This window comes from Protopterus annectens, chromosome 4.part1 (genome assembly GCF_019279795.1).
Source record: "Protopterus annectens isolate FY-2018-M chromosome 4.part1, PAN1.0, whole genome shotgun sequence".
Classification (NCBI taxonomy): Eukaryota; Metazoa; Chordata; order Ceratodontiformes; family Protopteridae; genus Protopterus; species Protopterus annectens.
Window position 1 is genome coordinate 228,201,798 of NC_056734.1, and position 16,085 is coordinate 228,217,882.

The following is a 16,085-nucleotide window of genomic DNA, read 5'->3' on the forward strand; positions in this document are numbered from 1 at the left end:
TGAAAGACATGAGCCTGATGACTCTTTGAGAATGAGTGACTCTTATGACTTTGAGACTAGTTTTGACAACAGTGATGTATACATTTGCTTTGAACTTTTGACATCATATTTATGACACAGATATAATATCTACACTTGATAGACCATGTCACGAATGGAGAGTCTGACAACTCATATCTTTGATAGTCACACATCTGACAATGGTGAAACATGATCAGATAGAAGGTGCAAGGAACTATTTGGTGAGAAGCCTTTATACTGTTTTTTAAAAACTCTCCTCTAAAGAAAATGCTATGTTATAGACCTTACACTTGTGCACTGATGCTAGCACTAGATTGTGTAAGTTGGTACATATCCCTGTCATCTCAATCCTGCAATGTTTGCAAGAATATTAGATGTGTTTTAATGATTTGTTTTTTTTTGGTTTGGTGCCAGTTTGTGGTGTATGTGCTGTGCCATGAGCAGAACAAACTATGCATCGGCAAATCTAACGATGTGTCGAGACAGAATAAGACAGAATAAAGAACATTTATATGCTATTAATATGATGTGATGATGAAGTGCAAAAAAAACATGTGAAGTGCAAAGGACCTTTAGATTTGTTTTAAGATTTATGGCATTAGAAATGGTTAAACCAGGGTGAGAGGAGGAAGACATGAAAATATACTGAATGTCTTGACTGTTACAAGCAACTAATGGGGTAGGGCTCAATGATTACATCCCAATTAAGCCATTGTTAAGGTCACGTGGTACTGAAGAAGTACCTTGTTGGTATGAAAGCGCTCATCTTTTATGTTTTTGTATTGTAGTAGTTTGAATTAAACGGTTTTACACTTTTCTGCCTGCCAGTTTTTTTTGTTTGTTTTTTCTTACTCTAGTTTGACAGTGTTGTATGCAGTAGCATGCACTTGAGTATAGGGAGAATGTTAATTGATATAGTTTGTTGTTGTTTCTCTAGTATATTAAGCTATTAGAAATTTAGGAAATGTGACCTGTACATAATGAACAAGAAATACACACTTGCACTATAGTAGCATCAGTGTGTGTATGTATATAATATATATATATATATATATATATATATATATATATATATGTGTGTATATATATATTTTTTTTTTCCAGTGAAGAGGCCCCTCATAGTCAAACGTAGTGCAAGGTCTTATGACAAAGTGATTAGCAGATGTAGCTTATCGCTGGATCTCAGTCATCAAGCCTCTGTCTCATGTCATGTCATTACACATGGCCAGCATCAAAGACCAGAAAAGAACTGACTTCATAAACTTTAGCTATGTCCTGACTTCAGAAAGGAGCCCATTCCTGCATGGTATTACAACCCCAAAATATTTGGAGAAGTTAAAATCAGGTGAAAAAAAGCATTCATGTTTGATGGGAGCCAATTATGAGTGTAGCCACAAATGATTACATCTTCAAACCATTAATTCTCTTTTGTGTATATTACTTTGTTATATTCAAATTATACTTCTCTTAGTTCATATTATGCTAGAGATAATTCCACTGATTTTACAGTGTTTGTATTTTACAAATGCACTTTCATAAGCTTTTGTAGTGCTGAGGCATGCCACTACGGGTGTACTTATTTGTTAATTAATAGAAAAAGTATTTCTAATTAAACTCCATTTTCTAAATATGAATCTGGCTATACAATTGAAACACGTTGACATTCTATTCAGTAAGCAGAAGTTCTATATTTCTGTTTTTCCATAACTACCAGGGTCCATAGCCTGCAATCAATAGTAAATATTAAAAAAAAACTATGCTGCAATGCATTCCCTTTTTGTACTGCATATTTTAAAATACATTCATATCTGAGTACAGTAGTCAGATGACTGTAGCATAATAACGTTTGAGGCATGAATTGTATTTCTAAATGTCACAATAGTATTTGATTTCTGCTGCCTCTTGTGATAGGATGCCTTTGCCTCATGGCTTATCATTTTCCTAAAGCAGGTCATTTTTTATGCCTCTGCAATTTATTGCTACGAATGTGATCCTCTAGCGTTTCAGATGTTGAGTCTCTGGGGAACTAGTATGACTGTAGTCATTTAAAAAAGCTAAATCTTCCTAATCCCAACTGCATACATCATTGGTAGTGCCTATATGAAGAAACCTTATGAAAATATATGTCCCCAGTGAAATGCATACCTTAGGCTCAGTTTCACCTAAGAAATTATATCTTGATGGTAGTTTCCTGTAATTGTGTCAGTTCAGGGAATGCTAATATTTTATTTGCTCTGTGATATGCATTACACAAGTATTTCATTATGAGCAGTGATGAGCCCTGTTTTTTCATCTTTTCATTCCATGTGGCAGTGTTAGTGCACTCATGCAAACAACAGAATATTAAAAATATCTAACACACCAGTCTGCATGCTTATAGGAAGCATTCAGGGTGCATAGGACTAAACATTCACTTTTGTTCTCCAACTGAGGTAAGGCACTTCCTTAATGGTTAGCGGACTGCAGCAGAAATTTCCACTCAAGGCAGAAACAGAGCACAGCAGTGGTAAACTCATTCTATTATACACAGTTCAGTGGCAGAAACTGAAAAAAATGCACTGTAGATATTGGAGCAAATGCATGCTTAGTTTGAACACTGAAGTAGAAAAATATGGTTGCAGAGCATTTTATTTCACTGCAACAGTTTAGAAGAAACCACTGTCTCTGGGTTGTTTATCCTTAGTCAGAAAACTGAATATTAAATAAACTGATCTGTACACTTGCATTATTCATATGTCACAGCTTAAAAAAGAAATAAATAATGTTAATCAGCTTAGAAACATTAAATCCAAATTGATACATGGGCATGACAGTAATGTTAATGTTACTGTTCCCTTGTGTAATAATGTCAGGTAAATGGACACCATGCTGCAAATATATGTTTAGGAGAAATTACTCTCAGGAAATGAGTGGTAGAAGATCTCTGCTAAGAATTACTAAGCAATTTAAAAGTTATTTTGCACACAATTCCTTATTCAGAAAGAAAATAAATGTAATGCATACTGTAATTATTAGTTTCCACTCATCTAGGATTCAGCTATGGTTACTTACTTTGGAATTATGGGTAACACAAAGATCAAATAAGTTATTTACATATAATCTGAAGTCAAACAAAATTTCCTTCTGCATATTATCAGTTTAGGCAATCTCAAATGTTCTTCATGCCATATGCTATTTAGAAAAATCCTCAGAGTTACAAATAGATGCAGCCAGTGAGCAGTAGAATAAAAAGAGTTCAAGCTAACTTGTATTAAGGGTCAGGGTATTTTTCTCCAGATTACAGACAAGCAATGTATCATACTGAAATGTTTTCAGTCATACAAACTACTGAGCATGTCTTTCATAGGAGATGGTGGGGAGAGACAGAACCAAGCAACAAATGCCAGTGCCCACACCTCTGAGAAAGAAAGAAAGGGAACACAGAACTGGGAGTAACTTCTCACTGTGGCCAAGAAAACAGGTTCCCAGAGCCAAATGGTTTGAGTCCAGAGCAGCTCATATAGTAACAAGAGTGGAGAAACACAAGAAATCTCATGGCTCATGATATATGTATGGAACAGTGGAGAACAACCCATTTTGTCACCCGCACTCACAAGTTGTGTGAACATCAAGTGCAGAGAAATAACAATCAGCAGCAGTATATAGTGGCCATCTGGCAGCTAGCTCTTACCTACCGCTGCCATTATATGAGTTACAACTACTGATTTCACACCTCAGAAGGAGAATAATGATCTGTGTTATAGCACAGAGGAAAAAGTCTTGACTACAGCTATGGCACAGGACAGCAAAGGGAGGGAGAATGGACTTTCCCATCCGGGGGGGGGGTGGACTTTCCCATCCGGGAGGGGGGATTCCCGAGGGGGATTCCCACCCAGTGCACACCACTTCTTTGAGCACAGTATCTCAGAGGGAGAGAAATAACCTTTTAAGTTGTCAGGAGCTGGTGCCAGAAAGTCATAGTTATGGCCACCCAAGTCCATGATGGATCTGTCAGTTCATAGGAGAGAGCACACATGGATAGGCAGAAGGATTTTAGGCAGTCCTTGCTGTGACACAATTGCTCACCCCACAACTCAAGTTGAGATGTTAGGTCTATAAAATGAAAACAACCTTTAACAGTGTTGAGATGGTGGTCCCACTGGGTTAGTATAATATCTGATCTAGGGGAGGAATGATAATAAATAGATGACATTAAAAATCACAAGGAAAAAAGAAAAGGTCAATTGCTCATGGGTGAGAACAGCTGCAACTCTGGGTGGAACAGGGGGAAACAAACTGGTCATTTGAAAAAAAAATGATATGGTCAGGTCAGTGCTAGTCTTTAAGTATGAACAATGGGCAATATGATGAAGATGCCAGTGAGAGAAATTCCTAAAGCAGGTAATGTGAGATTTTATGCAACTCAGATATGGTAAGGGTGTTATATTAAGCTTTGTTATTTTGCTGTGTGGCAGTGCAGGGAATGTTAGTGAGGCTATGGTATAAAATGTGATTGTAAATCAGCACAGCATTCCGATAATAAAAATCACCTCAGGATTGCACCTGATTTTTTCACTGTTCTCAGTACAGACTCAGTGCAATAAAGTGATCTGTGAAACTCAAATTTCACAGTCTAGGCCATTAATTGAAATATTTCATAACAAAGTGAAAGCAAACAGAATGATTGCAGTCTGAGAGTAAAATAAAATCTATTTATGAGATTTTCAAGTCACAAATGAAGAATATGGGTCTGTAGCCAGGTAACAGTGAAATGGGACCATAGACAGGGTAATGTACTAGCCCTACCCCACCCCCTGCCCCCCCAAGTGTGTAGCCATTCTATAGGTTCATAGGTTCATAAGTTCATACTAGGCTATCTGCCCTAGGGCATTTACAAGCCTAGCCAGAGTGTGTGTGGCTTTCGCCACCCCTTGGAATGAGAATACTATGCCCATCTAGGGTTTAGTTTACTGTGCCTCTGTCTAGTAGTGATGCAGAGATGACCCCTGGGGTAAACCTACGATCTCCCATCCATTCGTCAAGATTTCTCTTGAAGAGAGTCAGTGAGGGGCTCTGCCTAACATGGACTGGGATTCTGTTCCAGAGTGTAGGGAGCCTCTGGGTTATGAATTTGTCCCTCCAGCACGTCCTATTTATTTCTGTGTTGAGGTTCAAATCTCTCTCTCTCTCTCTCATGGTTCTGGTGGATCTGGGTTTTCTGAGGTGGAGCATGTCCATTAGTTCCGGATTGGACAAGGCCTTGTACGTCAGGCATAGATCGCCTCTGAGTAGGCGGTATGCGAATGAATAGAGCTGGAGTTTCTTCAGCCGGGCAGCATATGACATATGTTTGAGACCCTTGATCCTCTTGGTGAGGTACTTTTGGGGTCTCTCTAACTGCTGCAGGTGCCGGGTAAGGTACATCCCAAATGGGGCATTGTACTCAATTATGGGCCTGATAAGGGAAGAGTATAGGGGCACAATGACCTCTCTTGATCTAGATGTGAAACCTTTTGTGATAAGGTGGGCAATACAGAAGGTCTTCCTAACCACTTTGGCAATGTGAGTGTCAAATGAGAGGTTACTGTCAACTTCTGTCCCTAGGTCCATGATTACTTCCTCTGTACTTAATGGATTACCACCTATGTGGTAATTTGTGGGTACTTTGTTTTTCCCAAAGGGTATGACTATACATTTTTTGGCATTCAGTTTAAGGCCATGGCTCTGGCACCAGTTATCCGTTTCTATGAGGCCTTTCTGAAGGATGCTTGTGTTCGCTGGAGTATCAATTATGGCACCCAGTTTGCAGTCATCTGTGAACTTTGTCAGCCACAATCCTCCTATGTTTGCTTGCACCTCAGAAAAATAAATGCCGAACAAGAGGGGTCCCAGGACCAAGCCCTGTGGGACACCGCTTGTGACTGGCTCAGAGTCTGACATAGCTCCAGCAATTTTGACCTTGTGGGTTCTGTCCTTGAGCCAGTTTGAAACCCATGTTATGACATATTGGTCTGCATTTAAGCTGGTGAGCTTGTCTATGATGCCCGAGTGGGGTATTGTGTCGAAGGATTTTTGTGAGGTCAAGGTAGGCTGTGTGAACTGCCTTACCCTCATCAATAGCCTTAGTGACTGTTTCAAAAAAGTCGACCAGGTTCAAAAGGCAGGATGTGCCCTTGACAAAGCTGAATTGGGTAGGATCCAGTGTCTGTAGGTCCCCAATGTCTTTGTTTATGAGTTCCATAATGATCCTCTCCATAGATTTGCAGCCCAGGCTCATCAAGATTATGGGGCGGTAATTTCCAGGGTCCGTAGAAGCACCTCCTTTGTGGAGTGGGACCACTGTTGCTGTACGCCATTCTTTGGGTACGTATCCTGTAGTAAGGCTAAGATTAAACAGGAGCCTTATGTGCGGGTTTAGTTCCTCTTGGAGTTCATGTAGCACGCAACCCGGGACACTGTCTGGTCCCATTGATGCTGTGTTTTTTGCTTTGGAGAGGGCGGCTCTCACCTGGGCATCTGAGATGTCAGGGAGGCTACACTCTGCTGGGATAGATATTTCTCCTTTTGGAAATTTACACTGAACCTGTCTGCCAGTATGTTGGCAATGTCTGTGGGTTCAGTGTATTTTTTGTCATTTTGGACTAACTCCGAGCATATTTGTGAGTTTCCACCCAGGTTTCTAACATAACTAAAGAAGGCCTTGTGATTGTCTTTAGTGTCTTTTGCGATTTTTCTCTCAAAGTTGGCCTTGGATGATTTTATGAGTGCTCGTAGTTTTTTGCTAGTACTGATCAGAGATGCCTTCCCTTTTAGGGATTTTGCTCTGTCATGTAGTAGCTTCCTCCTTCTGTTGTAAAGCTTGTTAATGGCTGGGGTCCACCAGACAGGACGCCTGCCTTTGGGGGAATGGGTCTTGGATTTATTTGGGATTGCGTGATGCATGCATTCTTGGAGGTGTCCGTAAAAAGCATTTATAAAGGATTCAGCGGTGTGACCTGTGGTTTCCCCTGGCCCAGGGGCCTTGAAGGATACCACTTCAGTCTTAAGAAGTGTGAAGTCAGCTTTTGAGAAATTCTTCGCTGTGGTCTTTTGTGCTGGGGGTGGGGGCGGGATGTGGATTTCCAGCTAGATTAATTTATGGTCTGATCTCACCAAAGAGGGGTACACTTCGGGTGTGGAGCATTGTGTCCCCATATTTGTGATGATCAGGTCTAGTATATTATCTCCACTTGTTGGAGTGGTGACTAGTTGTTCCATAGAATTTGAGTTTATGAATTCTAGGAACCTTTGGGCTAGGGTGTTGGGGCTTGAGTAATGCTCCCAGTCTATGTTTGGGTAGTTGAAGTCCCCCAATATGATGGTATTTGGAGAGACATTCATATTCTCCAGTGTCTTCAGGAAGGCTTAGTGGGGTTCCTGAGTTTGAGGGGGTGGTCTGTAGCATGCTACAAACTGTAGGGCAGTTTTTCCTATGGTTAGTTGCACATGGATGGTCTTTGAAGCTTTGTGCGTTGCCACTAACCTGGAGGTGTGGGTATCTTTGATGAATATGGACACTCCCCCTCCTTTTGTGGTTTGGTCCAAGTTTTGGGGCCGAAAAGCATGATATGAGGTATAACCTGGTAGTGCTGGGGTGCTCTCGGGAGCCTTGAACCAGGTTTCAATCACTGCACAGACATCGATATTCTCCATACTGAGGAGGGCTTCGAGAGCATGCATCTTGAGGTTTAGACTTCTGGCATTGAGCAGCATCACCCTTAGTTTTTTTCCACTTGTGTTTTCTAGGGAGGTGGGTTTGTCTTTTGAGCCTTGCCTAAAAAAGGCACTATCTTAGATATCAACCTCTTAAATTCACTCAGCTCCCCTTTCACAGGGAAATATTTTTATCCTAAATTGTACAATTCAATTAAAAACCCAGGGCTTGTCTGGGATTTGAACCCGGGACCTCTCGCACCCAAAGCAAGAATCATACCCCTAGACCAACAAGCCATACCAGTGTCTCATTATTTGGTTGTCTCTCTCCCCAATTACCATAAACACTGTTCAGACCTGTCAATGTGCATACCATTTCCTTCTTTACTTTTACTGATTAGTGATTTGATTTTCATTTAAATATTTTTTCAAATTTTATAGCAGAAACACTGATGGCCATTTGGTAAATAAAACAAAACTGTCTGAAACTGTAAAACAACTTAGATGGGCAACAGTAAACTTTTCTTCCCTTGAAACTCACATTCATTGAAAATTCATCTAGCTAGTAGTAAATTGCTTGGCCCCTGCACATTTTACGATCGTTTATAAATGTATATGTTCTTTGATGACTTTCCTGATTTCTTGTTTAATAGAGCAATTTTCATTAGAAAAAGTTTTACATCTGCAGTTTTGAACATCTTCCAGTAAGCAGTGAAACAAAATGTATGATCCAATAATGATAAATGTAACCATTTCAAAACATTTCAAACATATAAGGTCACTGTAATCCAATAATGATAAATGCACCAATTTCAGAACATTTCAAACATATAAGGCCACTCAAGTTACTGTTATTATAATCCACCAATACCCTTACTCAACAATTATAGCTACTTTATTGACTGTGTATATTTCATGTGACTGACTGTGAAAAATGGCTATGATAAAGAATTCCAATTTGCTTTACAAAAATGCAATTTTCCTGCAAAGACAGACTAATGACTTTTTTGCCTTTATCTCCCCACCAGAGTCAGTCATCTTTATTCACAGACATTGCCTAACAATTAAAGCTACATTTTTGACCACATCCTTCTCATATGTCTGTGTCAAAAAGTTAACAAGAATAATAATGACCAAAGTCACATATTTCAAATTTGTTTCAAATAAACCACTCAGCTGCCAAAGTATTACAACTTAACAAACAAATACACACACACACACACACACACACACACACACACACACACACACACACACACACACACACACGCACGCACACACACACACACACACACACACACACACACACACACATGCTTAAACACTAGTCCTGCAAAGACAGATTAAAGGCTGTTTAAAAATGATTAGATGATAAGAGCATAAGCTACTTTCATCCACAGGGAGCTTTCCACTGCAGTTACAGCCACTCTGTTGATTGTGTACACCTCTTATTTTGAGTAAATAAGTCACATGTTCTTTATTTGGATGAACTACATGAAATTGGATAGAGATCATACCATAAGACACAGCTCTGCATATCATAGTTTATACAGAAGAATGTTCCTAAGAGTGCAAGAAATATTAACCAAGTGATATATGTAAGTCTATATGCACAATTTCTGCAGAAGTAAAACTCATCTGAACAATTCCACATTAATAAGAAGTATTATTAATGCAGAAGTTGCTGTTGGCAGATAAGCTTGCATTTCAATGCTTCATCTACAAATGCAGTGCTTGATCCAGCCCTGATAGCTAAAACATTATTTGCTTTTTGATTGAGAATATAAAACCAGTATGTGATGCACCTCCCACATGTCCAGAGACACACATCATACAGATATACACCCACTTATTTGAATTTGTTTCTATTCTTTGCAAACTACTTTGGAAAGTGTGCATCTAAGTAGAGCACAGTAATGGCACCCTTATACAGGTTGTTGAAGGCACGAATTCCATGGTAATGGAAATATTCTGTAAAGAATGCATATAAAATGTAAAGAGTTAAAAGCCTGGCAAGGTGGCTACTTAGGCTCAGTACTCTTGATAGAATGATAAAAAGAAAGAAAGAAAATGTCTGTTCCCTTTAAGATAAAAGAAGGGGAAAAGCCACAGGAAGAGGGAGAATATGAAAAACATGAATAATCTGACAGCATTTAAAGCAGTTTGACAAGGACAACTTCATGAACTGTTTCAGAACCTAATAGGTGTCAGAAGATATAACAGAGATTAATGAAACAATAAGCAGATCGAACAAAGAGGTAAAAAAAAACTGAAAAGAAAAATACAGCAATTGGAGGACAAAAGATTGTACTAAGATTAGACATGCAGTAGAGCTGGAAGATGTAATCAAGTGATAGTGCAACAAATTGGACAACATGGAAAACAGATCTAGACATTATAGCATTTGGTCCTGGGCATAATGGAAAGTGCGCATGCAGAGGAACTGGAGCGATTTATAATAGAGTTGTTGGAAACAAAGTCTGGCCTGCTCAGAATGCAGGAACAACTGATTGAAATGATACACAGAATAAACAAAAAGGCAATACAGTAGAAAAGATCTGATTGCTTGTGTGCATTTACTGCTCTAAAATAAAAGATGAAATTCTGAGGCATCCTAGGACACTAAAGGTAGTTCCTCTCTTCCTGTCTCCCTTGGTGTACCCCAAGGATCTATTTTAGGCCCTCTTTTATTCTCAATCTTTATCAATGATCTAGCTTCTAGTATCCCCCAAGCTGTAACCATACAATATGCTGATGATTCCACCTTAGTCTCCTCAGCCACAAGCCCAGCTGAACTTCAGACCCTCACCCAAAATGTCTTTGAGCTAGTAGAAGACTGTTTTTTACAGCGATGTTGCCTCCTTAACCCTAAAAAGATTTTACTCCAACACAAAAATCTACTCCACTTCATTTCTCTATCATATCCAAAAACGGCACAGTCATATCTCCTGACACAGCAACCAAACTTTTAGGGGTTACTATTGACCATAGCCTTAACTATGACACTCATATTAATACCACAGTAAATCGATAAACAAAAAACTTGGCTCCCTCTACAAAATCAAGCCCTTCCTCACTCCTACAGCTAGAACTACCATTGCCCACACTCACCTTATCTCTACTCTCTTCTATGCCTCACCTATGTATACTAATCTATCTAAAATTAACCTGAACAAATTGACTATCTCCTATAACAGTATAGCCAGATTTGCTACCAGCTCCCCATTTAGAACACACTACTGCCTAAATTTAAAACAACTTGATTGGCTTGAACTGCACAATCAGTTTTTATTTCAGCAACTAATTATCACCCAAAAAATCCTTTATTACCCAGATAAAACACCAGTTGTTACAAATCTCATCAGTGCACATAAAAACCTTTCTAACCTTCACTCATCTAACAAATTATTAGTATCTACACATAAATCCAACAATAAAGCAGGTGACTCCCTTTTCTCCTATACAGTTGGGAAAAGCTGGAACCTACTTCCTGGAGACCTCACTAATATCTCCTCTACTTCACTTTTCAAAAAGAAACTTAAACTTCATCTTACTAGCCGCTGGCTCTGTCCCTGCAGCAACCCTGACTAAAACTCTCTCCTCCTGTTATATCACCATGTTACTTTTCCTTAGCTATTCCACCTTATATTCTTCATATTCTAAAGGTCACTTTACATGAAAGTTGGACTTAGTTTACCCAGCTAGACTTAATAGATACTCTACCTGCTTCCTGCTCTACTTGAAGCTCACTTCACTTTACTTCTCTCCTTTTCCTCTTTGTATTCTCCTCTATTATTCGTCTCTTTCACAGCTCCTTCCTAAGACCCTATTCTAGAATTTCCCTCTTTCTTCTTGCTACTCTTCTTCTATGAAAAAAAAGGATTCAAACCTGAAAATAAGGGATGTGGTATTTTATCTGTATTTTTATCTTATCTAAAGTCTAATGTATATGTTACTGAAGTTAAATGCCTTGTAACTGTAATTTGTGTTTAAATTTTGTCTGTTCTTTTGGAGCTTTTCTCCCCGGTCCTCTACTGAAAATGGACGTATATCCAGCTAGACTAGCCTGGTCAACAAATGTTAAATAAATAAATAAATGTTAACTGAATGTTTGTAAGAATGGGAGAGATTTATCTGATTTGTTGTTCAGGCAGAGAAAAGCAATAGCAGTACAAGTCAATGCCTTGTTCTCAGTAGGGCTAGCTCTTTTGTTAAAAGTACTTCTTACTAGCATTCTGACTTGTAGAATCATTGTTTAGTGCTGTTGTGGTATGGATTTTTTGCTTTTAGCACTTCTTGCTGGCATTCTGACTTATAGAATCATTGTTTGGTGCTGTTGTGGTGTGGTTTTTTGCTTTTAGTACTTCTTGCTGGCATTCTGACTTGTAGAATCATTATTTGGTGCTGTTATGGTATGGATTTTTTGCTTTTAGTACTTCTTGCTGGCATTCTGACTTGTAGAATCATTGTTTGGTGCTGTTGTGGTATGGATTTTTGGCTTTTAGTACCTCTTGCTGGGATTCTGACTTGTAGAATCATTGTTTGGTGCTGTTGTGGTGTGAAGTTTGGCTTTTGTGACATTCTGACTTGTAGAATCATTGTTTGGTGCTGTTGTGGTGTGGATTTTGGCTTTTGTGACATTCTGACTTGTAGAATCATTGTGTGGTGCTGTTGTGGTGTGGATTTTGGCTTTTGTGACATTCTGACTTGTAGAATCATTGTTTGGTGCTGTTGTGGTGTGGATTTTGGCTTTTGTGACATTCTGATTTGTAGAATCATTGTTTGGTGCTGTTGTTGTGGTGTGGATTTTGGCTTTTGTGACATTCTGACTTGTAGAATCATTGGTGCTGTTGTGGTGTGGATTTTGGCTTTTGTGACATTCTGACTTGTAGAATCATTGTTTGGTGCTGTTGTGGTGTGGATCTTGGCTTTTGTGACATTATGACTTGTAGAATCAATGTTTGGTGCTGTTGTGGTGTGGATTTTGGCTTTTGTGACATTCTGACTTATAGAATCATTGTTTGGTGCTGTTGTGGTGTGGATTTTGGCTTTTGTGACATTCTGATTTGTAGAATCATTGTTTGGTGCTGCTGTGGTGTGGATTTTGACTTTTGTGACAATTTGACTTGTAGATTCATTGTTTGGTGCTGTTGTGGTGTGGATTTTGGCTTTTGTGACATTCTGCCTTGTAGAATCATTGTTTGGTGCTGTTTTGGTGTGGGTTTTGGCTTTTGTGACATTCTGATTTATAGAATCATTGTTTGGTGCTGTTGTGGTATGGACTTTGGCTTTTGTGACATTCTGACTTGTAGACATTGTTTGCTGCTGTTGTGGTGTGGATTTTGGCTTTTGTGACATTCTGACTTGTAGAATCATTGTTTGGTGCTGTTGTGGTGTGGATCTTGGCTTTTGTGCCATTCAGACTTGTAGAATCATTGTTTGGTGCTGTTGTGTTGTGGTTTTTGGCTTTTACTACTTCTTGCTGGCATTCTGACTTGTAGAATCATTGTTTGGTGCTGTTGTGGTGTGGGTTTCGGCTTTTATGACATCTTTACTCATCATTTACACAATGCTTGCACTGCCTTGTGTTCCTGCCTGGGTTTAATACAGGTAAACTACTCTGTCTTACTGTTGTTGTTTTGGAAATATGAAGGACGTATGCTACTAAAGAAGAAGTTCATAACTTCCTGTCAGTCAGAGAAAGAGTACAAGGAAAATGCAGGCAGAAAAGAAAGACAGTAAATTAAATTTGCAGTGAGATATCTGATGAACCTGCATAGGATGAGATAATAGGAATAGCTGAAAGGAACAGAGAAATTATTTGACATGGATAAGTTAACAGAAAAGAAGTTACAAAGTCAAGGGGCATCACTCATAGAAGAAGATGAAATAGAGAGGCAGGTCAATGGGACCATCAAAAACAGAGTTTTGAGTGTAACAGAGAGTCTTGTTAATCAAAAGTGGTGTAAAAAGCAAGTAGGTAATACAAGGCAACTACTACAACAATGACAGAAAGAAAAGAAGGAGGAGAGAGGCACAGATAGGATTAAATGTGGACAGCTAGCCTGTGAGACACATAATGCTGGACAACAGATGATGAGGAAAGACAGATCACCAGAGCGGATGGAAAAAAAGAGCATGATGAAGAAACCCAAAGGATGGAAGTAATACAGAAGTTAAGAAGATGAGAAGCTGAATAAGAACAGGAATGTGAAATGGCAAGAGACTCAAGTATGCAGGCAAGACTGCATGTCTGCTTGCAGTGGGGCCTTCTTGATGCAAAATTGTGTGGACTCAAATGCAATAGTACCAGAGAAAGACTAAGACAAAGGATAAACTGCAAAGGAAACTCCAACACATCCAAGATGGTAAGAACTATCATGCTCCTCTTTTTTCCTTATAAAGCCTCAGAGAAATTAAACTGCAAGATGAAACATTATGAAAAAAAATGAAGACAGGAAGTAACGCAATGGGAGTATAACAGTAGGAGACTGCCACAAGATTTCATGTATTAAAAAAGGTTATGACTTGGTGGACAAATGGGTGAAAGGCCACGAGAGGAAAATTATGAAGAAGTGATGACACTACTAGCATTGGGATATACTGTTATGTATGAAATTAGGAAGACCCTGTAAAAAAGGAAATAACAAAATGAGGCAATAAATATCTACACGATGACAGTGATAGAATAATGAGAAGAAAGGAAGATAATACAGAAAAGATAAAGAAAGGGGTAAAGAAGGCTTATGTCAAGAGAAGAACGAGCATTGGAATATGATATATGAGCTAACACACTCAATGGAAGGAACCAAAAGTTCATCTAATAGGGAAGCAAAGGAAGGAGGACAGAGGAGAAATTCAAAAGCAGCAAAAGAGAAGGATGAAAAGATTAACATACAATGACATGAAAATAAGGGACTTGCTTTCCACAAAGAGGAAAAAATATATGCATGTATTTAAAGGTGGAAAGGTTACAGAGGCATATAATACTCCATCAGGAGACAAAAACTAATAGTAAAGGAGGGAGAGAAAAAAATTAAACTACAGAATATACCAGGGGAGAATTTCACAACAACATATCCACAAAACCACTCCACCTCAACTTATGAAAGCAGCAAAAACATAAAATAGAGCAGCTTCAAAGCAAGCACAACACCAGGGTGAAACATTCACAAATAATTAAATTCTGGTACCTCGGCCTTTCACCTTCAAGGAATACAGATGCACAAACACATCCCCATTTTATACAGTCATCCAAAAACTAATCAATGTAATTAACACCATAATTAAGATAATAATTGAAACACCAGATCCACATTACATTTGTTAAAGGCATAGAAGATTGCAATTCATTTTCTAAATAATATGTCACATTTCCAAGTATATTTTAAACCATGTTAGTTTTTATATTAAATTTTACCATGTAAAACTTTTTTACGTATTTTAAATCATGCAACATCTTTATTCTGACTTCACTAACTAATCTAATTTTTTAAAGAATTAAACTACTTTCTATATTCATGCTCTTATGTTAAAGTGCTCTAAAGTTAATTATCATTTTAAATTCTAACTTATTAAGTTCATTCCTAAAATTTCCTTCATTTTCCATGAAGGGATGTACTAAAACACTATAAATAGAGCTTTACTACATCCCCCATGTACTGACATAAAATGCTCTGCTCATGGGCTCGAGGTGTTTCTTTTTCTAATATCCCTTAGGTGCTCCAGAATTATTACATTAACTTTCTTTGTTTGACCTATATACTATTCACCCTTTCACAACTGCAAACTATAATATAAATAACTCCATCTGAATTGCAATGGAAAATCTCCTTGGCCTTATAAAGTTAAATTAATTTTAAACCCATCTAGATTTCTTACCCTACTGCAGACACTACAATCTCCAGAAGAACACATGCCTAATCTGTCTACGTTTGTTACCCTTTCACAATTTCCATTTAATATTTCTTTTAAATTCCCAAATCTATCATATGAAAAAGTTACTTGCTCAGGAAAAAGATGACCCACACTAGAATCTTCTCTTACTATATACCAACATTTTCTAATGATGCAATCTATTCTACTTGAGAATGGGAACATTTTTGTTACAAAAAAAATTCTATTTTCCCCACTTAACTCCTCTTCATTATTTTTTCTTAGTTTAAATTTTGTTTCTCTTAATTTCCTCATATTTCTAACTCCTAAAACTGTATCTTTAGCATCCTGTAGAACCTTTACAGAGTATCCCCTATGCCTTAATCTTTCAATGGCCTCCCATAAAAATACTTTTTTTCAATTCCTCTTCAGATGTAATAAAATACATTATTTTCAGTTCTCCAAAGGGTAAAGCCTTGATTAAATTGGGGGGAGGGGGGTCATGTTCTTTGCATGTT

The 16,085-nt window shown here is 38.2% G+C and overlaps 1 non-coding gene across 1 annotated transcript; it reads right to left on the minus strand.

Annotated features, from left to right (window-relative positions):
* Nucleotides 1-7,917: 7,917 nt before the first annotated feature.
* On the minus strand, nt 7,918-7,989 carry TRNAP-UGG. Its single transcript has one exon. It is a non-coding gene; the product is annotated as a tRNA-Pro (tRNA).
* Nucleotides 7,990-16,085: the final 8,096 nt, after the last annotated feature.